The following is a 9,818-nucleotide window of genomic DNA, read 5'->3' on the forward strand; positions in this document are numbered from 1 at the left end:
ACCACACAAAGTAGTGCAATTCATAAAAATTACACTGTTCACTTTCATTTCGCGTGTGCGCTTTCAATGAGCGACAACACTTGCAAGCAACTCACACTCCTTGGTCCGTGTTTCAAGACGGGCTGTAGAGAGCATTGAATAGGAAGTTGAGGTCAGACAGGCAATCAAGATCAATTTATCTCATTTTGTTTAGAATCAACAAGAAGAATTCCGAGGAAAACTTCTGCTCGATTCATTAACAAGATTTGCCAAAAGACGACAACTACACTACTCGGTAGCCGAGAATATAATATCAAGGCATTGAGTATGGTAACGCTCACTCCAGTTCCCCTTCAACAGTTTCACGTACTTTTCACTCTCTCTTCAGAGTGCTTTTCAACTTTCCCTCACGGTACTTGTTTACTATCGGTCTCGCTTTATAATTAGCTTTTGGAGAGACATATCTCCAGCTTCGAGTTGCACTTTCAAACAACTCTACTCATAGGAATGAGCCATTATGACTGGTATCGAAAATGACCTTTACAGGATTTTCACCTTCTTTGATGCTACTTTCCAGTAGACATCAGGACAAATTCACCAGTCTAGCATCAAACCATACCGGACACCGAGAAATGTTGCCATTTCTCTTCCCGATGAGCTTTTCCCTGTTCATTCGCCATTACTAAGGGATTCTCAGTTGATTTCTTTTCCTCCCCTTACTGATATGCTTAAGTTAAGGGGGTTCTCTCGCCCAATTCAGGTTATGTAGTTGATTGTCTCTTAATTGGTTCACTGACCAATATGAGACAGAAACCGATTCAGCAGTTTTGTTCGCTACTACTATCAAACACAGGTCGAAGTTTCCATTCAGTCATTAATTCCAACTTTCAAATGTTGTTGTTTCAGCTTTCGCTTACTAGAAGCAACATAATACTCGCTGCAATACAGACCTCGGGAAACCCTCACCGTGAATAAGGTTCACTCACATATTTCACTACATTTTGCGTGGGATTGGAGATGAGGCTACTCGTTCTTGCTCAGTACTAGGCTGAAAATTAACGAAACTTCGTTACAAACGTTCACATGTTGATGTTTCCGCTTTCGCGTACTCGAAACAACATAATACTAGTCTTTGTAATTTAGTTTCATAATTTCAACTGTTCTCATGCAGAATTTTTGCTCATTCTTATCCCAAATTTTGACCTGGCTACTAGTTACACTCCTTGTACTTATTGCAAAATGACCACAAATTTCAACAGCTTTCACATGTTGCTGTTTCGGCTTTCGCTTACTACAGTCAACATAATACTCGTTGCAAAATAAGTGCTCGGCATCTGCAATTTTCCAAAGACGAAGTTTCGCCAGTTCAATTTTCGCTCGCCAATTATGGCTACTAATTCACACGGTACTGAGCTCAACAACATTAAATTTGTTCAGCAAGACTTTCACATGTTGATGTTTTGGCTTTCGCCTACTAGAAGCAACATAATACTCGTCTTGTTAGCTCATTCAATGAGAATAGCTTTTCCCGTTGAGAATTTTTGCCTTCAATTGGCGTTGTAGTGAGTTTGGCTACTCAGATCACCAAATACTTGTGACAATTCGAACCAGAAATGTTTTCAATTTTCACATGCTGATGTTTCGGATTCAACCTACTAGAAGCAGCATAATACTTGTATTCAACAATTTCTGTATCAAATCCCAGTTTTCTCTGGTGCATCTTTGCCAAACTATTCCAAACTGCCTGAGTCTGAATACCAATTACAGGTACTAGTAAATGCACGTTACTAAGGACTATATAGTTCTAGGTTACTGTACACAACGACGTTCACATGTTGATGTTTCAGCTGCCGCTTACTAGAAACAACATAATACTTATCGTGCATACCTTTCCATAACTTGTCCTTTTCAGATGCATTAGTTTCCCTTTGTCTTGGCTTCTACAGTCAGACTGGCTACTAGTAACAGCACAGTACTAATCACATATCGTTCTACAGTTTGCAGACAACTTTCACATGTTGATGTTTCAGCTTTCGCCTACTAGAAACAACATAATACTCGCTGTATACATTTGTAGTTCTCTATGTAACTTTCATGTGAAGAAGTTTCGCCAGTCTTTTTGACTGTCTCAAATCTGAGTCATGCTTAGGCTACTAGTTGCTTCATAGTACTTATCGCCTCGAGATCATTGAACAAAACTTGATTTTCACATGTTGCTGTTTCAGCTTCCGCTTACTAGAAACAACATAATACTAGTCTCATTAAGTTCCGTCTCTTTGCAATTTTCTTATGAAGAAAATTCGCCATCACAATGACTCCAGCAGTTCTTGATCAAGGAATGCAATCATTGATCAGAATGCTATTATTTGAATCGGTTCTGCTTTAAGTGTTCCAATTTTATTGGAAGCACCAACAATAGAACATCAATGTGTTCAATCGAGAGTTATATAACCCTGAATCGGACGCAGTCAACAGCCGAAGCCGAGACCGCCTTTTGCGTTAGAGAGGTCGGTAAACAAATCTTGCGATTCATACCGAATTAACACATATAGCTGTGCTCCTCTTCGTAAAGCGAGCCAAGTGATCCCCTGTTGAAGGATGTATTTGGACCAATCTAGTAGCATTTGGTTTCCAACAAGCTCTCCCAAGTTAGCTTACTTATTGGGCTTTTCAACCAATTCGGTTGGCTACAAGCATCATCAAAGTACTAGCCACAGTTTGATCGCAAAATTCTACGACTTTCACATGTTGATGTTTCGGCTTGCGCTTAGCCTACTATAAGCAACATAATACTAGTCATATCATAGAGCGTGATCAGCTTGTGACGTTCTCATGATGAAGTTTCACCAACAGTGTCTCACTTCGAGCTTAAATCCAGCTACTAGTAACTACACAGTACTGACTGCAACGATAACTTTTATCTATACCTTTCACATGCTGCGCTTTCGGCCAGGGCCTACTAACGTCAACATAATACTCGATATAAACTTTTGTTCATGATGCAGCTTCCCCATGCAGAAGTTTCGCCTTCAAATGCTCTCTTGGCCATATGACGTAAGAAAAGGTTACTAGTAACATCACAGTACTAGCCACAGTTTGATTGCAAAATTCTACGACTTTCACATGTTGATGTTTCGGCTTGCGCTTAGCCTACTAGAAGCAACATAATACTAGTCATATCATAGAGCGTGATCAGCTTGTGACGTTCTCATGATGAAGTTTCACCAACAGTGTCTCATTTCGAGCTTAAATCCAGCTACTAGTAACTACACAGTACTGACTGCAACGCTAACTTTTATCTATACCTTTCACATGCTGCGCTTTCGGCCAGGGCCTACTAACGTCAACATAATACTCGATATAAACTTTTGTTCATGATGCAGCTTCCCCATGCAGAAGTTTCGCCTTCAAATGCTCTCTTGGCCATATGACGTAACACAAGGTTACTAGTAACATCACAGTACTAGCCACAATTTGATCGCAAAATTCTACGACTTTCACATGTTGATGTTTCGGCTTGCGCTTAGCCTACTAGAAGCAACATAATACTAGTCATATCATGGAGCGTGATCAGCTTGTGACGTTCTCATGATGAAGTTTCACCAACAGTGTCTCATTTCGAGCTTAAATCCAGCTACTAGTAACTACACAGTACTGACTGCAACGATAACTTTTATCTATACCTTTCACATGCTGCGCTTTCGGCCAGGGCCTACTAATGTCAACATAATACTCGATATAAACTTTTGTTCATGATGCAGCTTCCCCATGCAGAAGTTTCGCCTTCAAATGCTCTCTTGGCCATATGACGTAACACAAGGTTACTAGTAACATCACAGTACTAGCCACAATTTGATCGCAAAATTCTACGACTTTCACATGTTGATGTTTCGGCTTGCGCTTAGCCTACTAGAAGCAACATAATACTAGTCATATCATAGAGCTTGATCAGCTTGTGACATTCTCATGATGAAGTTTCACCAACAGTGTCTCATTTTGAGCTTAAATCCAGCTACTAGTAACTACACAGTACTGACTGCAACAATAACTTTTATCTATACCTTTCACATGCTGCGTTTTCGGCCAAGGCCTACTAACGTCAACATAATACTCGATATAAAATTTTGATCATGATGCAGCTTTCCCATGCAGAAGTTTCGCCTTCAAATGCTCTCTTGGCCATATGACGGAACACCAGGTTACTAGTAACATCACAGTACTAGCCACAGTTTGATTGCAAAATTCTACGACTTTCACATGTTGATGTTTCGGCTTGCGCTTAGCCTACTAGAAGCAACATAATACTAGTCATATCATAGAGCGTGATCAGCTTGTGACGTTCTCATGATGAAGTTTCACCAATAGTGTTTCATTCGAATTGGTTCTGCTTTAAGCTCTCCAATTGTTTTGGATGAACCAGTTTTGCCCTTCGAAGCCACTTTTGTGAGCTTTTGTGGGTCTTTACCAAGAGGATATACCTCAAGGCCTCTTTCAATTCCTTTAAGTTCTTTCAACTCCTTTACAGTTTCTAGGTTCACATAGCTGCAAACCTTATTTCTAGTTTTAAGTCTGGCCAACTTGGGGAGAGTTGGTGCAGACCGTGACCAATTCTAGTAGGATGCCACAACAAGAATGTGATCAACTTAGCTTGTCGATGAACCTGCCCCACATTCAAACAACTCTATCGCCTTTTCCTCGTATAGTTATATGCGAGGGCCTCTCATAGAGAGCGCTGTTAGCAACCTTTTCCACATAGACGATAAAGTTGTGAGTGTTTTGCACATGGCTGTTGTCATCACCACGTGACGAGTCAACTCAGCTTGACTCTCTACACTCCGACAAGCTTTGCACATACGCCTTTAGTTCAGTATGTGTCTTTAATCTGACTCCGGTGCCTCAAGCCGGAAAAATTGTCAGATTATGATCATTATCGGTTAGTCATCCCGATGCAAGATCGTATCGTACTGTCTTTGTCTACCTCCAGATTCCGAAGAACAGGAGGAGACTCTCCCAGACCTACATATCTGGGAGAATGTTCAGAGGGCGAGAAGCTGTGGATTACTCTCCCCTAAGAACTGACTAAACTTTACCCTCGTCCAAGGTAAGTTTATTTTAGCTAGCCTTCTATGTAAAGGATCTGAGGCTAAGCTGTGTTTTTTCGAGCCTTTGGCTCGGAGCAAGTTCAGTGGGCGCCCCGAGTAGCTCAACTCTTTCCCACTGAACAGCGCAACGCTCTGTCACTCGCTGGGATTTTTGCGTGTCGGTTCTAACCACGCGACTTGTGGACCTTTTTAGGCCTTTCTCATTCACAAGTCTATAGCTGGGCTTCTATAACCCAGCTTCTGAGATCTAGATAGCTGCAGTTCTGCTAGGCTGCTTTTGCTAACTAGTCTCCCTTTAAGCAGTCCCTTGCCATGACTGCTGAACTATGTATCCACACAAGTAGTTTTTGAGCTCGATACATAATTCGAGATTGGTTGCCAAGCAATCTCTAGCGACAGAGAGTCATGCGCACTACAGACATGGCCTCTACCAGCAGCCATGCCCGAAGGAATCAATCACTGATCCTTCCGCAGGTTCCCCTACGGAAACCTTGTTACGACTTTTACTTCCTCTAGACAATTAAGCTCGATCCGCTTCATCCCGTTGCCGGAGACCGAAGTCCCAACAGTAGGAATTTGCAATTCTTGCTTAACTATCCAATCAGTAGTAGCGACGGGCGGTGTGTACAAAGGGCAGGGACGTAATCCCTATGAGTTGTTGACTCATAAGTACCAGGAATTCCTGGTTCACGTCTGCAAGTTACAACAGACGATCCCCTTGAAGCGCTGTACTTTTCTCTGATTGCCCAGTCCATTTCGGACCAAGGGCTGAGTACTCAATCTAAAAGTACACAGTGTAGCGCGCGTGCAGTCCAGAACATCTAAGGGCATCACAGACCTGTTATAGCCTCACTTCATCTGCGGTATTTAATTCCGCATAGTTCCTCTAAGAAGTGTTTGAATTCACATATAGTGAATTTCATTATTTAGATGGAGAAGATCTCGTTCGTTATCGGAATTAACCAGACAGATCACTCCACTAACTAAGAACGGCCATGCACCACCGCCCATATAATCATGAAAGATATTCAATCTGTCAATCCTTAAGATGTCTGGACCGGGTGAGTTTTCCCGTGTTGAGTCAAATTAAGCCGCAGGCTCCACTCCTGGTGGTGCCCTTCCGTCAATTCCTTTAAGTTTCGATTTTGCAACCATACTTCCCCCGGAACCAATAAACTTTGGTTTCCCGGTTAATCTCTTGCCAAGTCAAGATCGACTTTGACAAATTGTAGGTTGGTATAGTTTATGGTCAGAATTACGAGGGTATCTAATCCTCTTCAATACTCTGACTTTCGTTCTTGATTAATGAAAACATTCTTGGCAAATGCTTTCGCAGTAGTTTGTCTTGCCACGATCCAAGAATTTCACCTCTAACGTAGCAATACAAATGCCCCCGTCTGTTCCTTTCAATCATTACCGCACTCAGCCAACCGGCATCAATCGAGTAGCGGGTCATTCTCCATTATTCCATGCTTTATTATTCGATCCCAAAGGATGCTTTGAACACTCTAATTTTCTCAGGGTGAAAACACCGTTTCCACAGTTCGTCACATTTAAGTGCAAACTATTTCTTCGATGCGAAGGATGAGCGGAACGAGTCAACAGATTTAACTGAAGACCATGTTGCCGTTCTACTCAAACAGATCCAACTATGAGCTTTTTAAACGCAGCAACTATTGCATACGCTTGTAGAGGCTGGTATTACCGCGGCTGCTGGCACCAGACTTGCCCTCTACTCGTTCATCAATGGAGCTTTTAAGTCCATTCCATTCTGATTACAAACCATAAAGGTTCATATCATTATTTCTAGTCACTACCTCCTCGTGCGGAGAGTGGGTAATTTGCGTGCCTGCTGCCTTCCTTGGATGTGGTAGCCGTTTCTAAGGCTCCCTCTCCGGAATCGAACCCTGATTCCCCGTTACCCGTCACAACCATGGTAGTCCGTTACACTACCATCATAGGTTGATAGGTCAGAAATTCGGAAGTTCCGTCCCCAAGCCGAAGCTATCTGGGATCTTTCAGTTACTAGGACTCATCACGGGATGTGTCTGTACTTAGCAAATCACCCGGTGTAGTCTTGTAAAAGTCTCCGACAGTGTCGGACAATCAGCATGCATTAGCTGCAGGGTTACCGCAGTTATTCATTTAGCTTGCAAATCAACTAATAGATAGTAACTGATTTAATGAGCCATTCGCGGTTCCACTTTTTCAAGCTTCGCTTGCACATGCATGGCTTAGTCTTTCAGACAAGCATATGGCAACTGACAGGATCAATCAGTTTAATTGTACTTTGAACAATCTTTCGATTTGTTCGAATTTAGAAAGACATAGCCTTGCGGCCTCGTCAATCTTGCTTTGAGCTTTTTAAATCACGAAGAGTTTCAATGCATGCTTTGGCATGGCTACTAGTTACTACACAGTACTCTACACACTTAGAGTTACCCACGATTACACATTTCACATGCTGATGTTTCGGCTCGCGCGTACTAGAAACAGCATAATACTATGTGTACTGGTAGATAGCGCTCTGTGAGCATTTCCCATGAGCAGGTTTTGCCCTCCAAATCTCTGTTCTACTGTTACCAATACCGGCTAACAACTGTATCATACTAGGGAGAATTGACTCATGATTTAAAAACCAGATGTTCACATGTCGATGTTTCGGCTCTCGCCTACTAGAAACAACATAATACTAGTCTGTTAAAAATCTCAATCACGCCGCCTCTTCAGATACAGAAGTTTTACCTTTTATTGGTTAGAGAACAGCTTTCCAGCTGTCGACATGGTTACTAGTAACAACACCGTACTCAACACAAAAACTTTTCAACTTCACAACTTTCACATGCTGATGTTTCTGCTTTCGCATACTAGAAACAGCATAATACTTATTGTTTTGTCAAGTAATTTGTGTGTCTTTCCCATGTGAAGTTTCACCGGTCAACAATGTTTCCCTGACCAATTACGGCTACTAGTAGCTGTATAATACTAGGGAAAATGATTGAGGATTTAATATCAGATTTTCACATGTTGATGTTTCGGCTTTCGCCTACTAGAAACAACATAATACTAGTCTGCTAAGAAATCTCGCTCAAATTGCCTTTTCACATACAGAAGTTTCACCTTCTATTGGTTAGAGAACAGTTCTCAGCTGTCGACATGGTTACTAGTAACAACATCGTACTCAACACAAAAATTCTTCAACTTCACAACTTTCACATGCTGATGTTTCTGCTTTCGCGTACTAGAAACAGCATAATACTTATTGCTTTGTCAAGAAGTGTGTGTGTCTTTCCCATGCGAAAGTTTCACCGGTCAGCAATAATTGCCGTGTCCAATTAAGGTTACTCATAGCTGTATAATACTAGGGAAAATGATTGAGGATTTAATATCAGATTTTCACATGTTGATGTTTCGGCTTTCGCCTACTAGAAACAACATAATACTAGTCTGCTAATAAATCTCGCTCAAATTGCCTTTTCACATACAGAAGTTTCACCTCTTCTTGGTCACTGTACAGATGATGCTGTCTGTTCTTTATTTGGTTCTGCTTATTATAAGGAGGGGCATCACTCCTTCCTCCTTGGTTTGCATGCATTAAGCCTGCTTTGTGAAAAGCGTATCTTTCTAGCTTTTCTTCGCCTTACTCGAGTAGGACGATACAATCCAGACATTAGTCAGTCTTGGTGTAAAGTCACTGAGTATTATTCGGTTCTGCTTTATTCAGCAATATGCTGTATAATTGTTGTAATTTGCGAACTTATTTGTTCTCAGTTCCGAACTACTAGCGACGACAGATTACCAGCGGTCATGAGCCATCAAGGTAGTTCTTTGGTGCATCAAGTAGAGAGGTGCCATCAAACAACACTTCCCTAATAATGCTACACACATAGAATTTGCTACAGTGCAGCTTTTTACTTTGCAAAATTTGCGCACAAATTTTGCATAGAATAAATGTTTTATCAAGATTTTTAGATCCCCTCCCTTGAGAGAACGTTACTCCTTTAAGTGAACACCCCGCGGCGTCCTGTTGTTATTGCTTATAACCATTTCGCAAGCCGGAGGCATAATGCACTACGCAAGCCGCTACTTTGGCACAGAGGCACCTAGTTTTACACCCGGGACTTCAGGTGGCCCAGTTTTACACCCAGTACAGCGGTGCCAGTTGGTAACCCGGTGGATCCTCGGAGACCAGACATGATCATAGATCAAACCCGATGTATGCTACTCCTGAACGTATAGTATCTCCACTGTGCAATGAAATTATCGTTCGTTTCGGGCCTTCCTATACGTTCAGCAGACAATCGCTAGGAATTCACCTCGTGACCCGTGGTGACCACACTGGATTTCAAGTTTATTGATTTGGACAGACCTGTCATTTATTTTGCTTTTCAGCTTCAGTTCTGCTCGATCTAGCTTGCCTAAGGCTTGATCTCGCTTTGCTCACCCCTGTAGGAGCCTCTACTAGTACCACTCGGAGTAATGGGGAATCCACCAGACCTAATCGATGAATGCCATCAAACAACAAACATCATACCCGGCTTCATCAGGCATATTTTATTACTTCCGAGAGGTACTTTAGTATCAGATCTTTCTCCATGCCTCTTATGAGGACCCGTCAGACCTTTCGGTTTATCGTTTAGCTTCAGTCCTGCTCGATCTAGCTTTCCCAAGGCTCGATCTAGCTCTATTCGCCCCACTAGAGGGCTCTCTAAGACCCCTCGGTCTTAGTGTTAGCTC

At 42.0% G+C, this 9,818-nt stretch overlaps 2 pseudogenes; both read right to left on the minus strand.

Annotated features, from left to right (window-relative positions):
- LOC142356444 (large subunit ribosomal RNA) overlaps positions 1–744 on the minus strand; it is a pseudogene marked incomplete at its 3' end in the record, with an annotated part of 3,244 nt that extends 2,500 nt beyond the window's left edge.
- A 1,683-nt stretch (positions 745–2,427) lies between these two features.
- On the minus strand, positions 2,428–2,579 carry LOC142356443 (5.8S ribosomal RNA; annotated as a pseudogene).
- Between the last annotated feature and the right edge of the window lie 7,239 nt (positions 2,580–9,818).

This window comes from Convolutriloba macropyga, unplaced genomic scaffold, assembly GCF_964194025.1.
Source record: "Convolutriloba macropyga unplaced genomic scaffold, txConMacr16.3 SCAFFOLD_6367, whole genome shotgun sequence".
Classification (NCBI taxonomy): Eukaryota; Metazoa; Xenacoelomorpha; order Acoela; family Convolutidae; genus Convolutriloba; species Convolutriloba macropyga.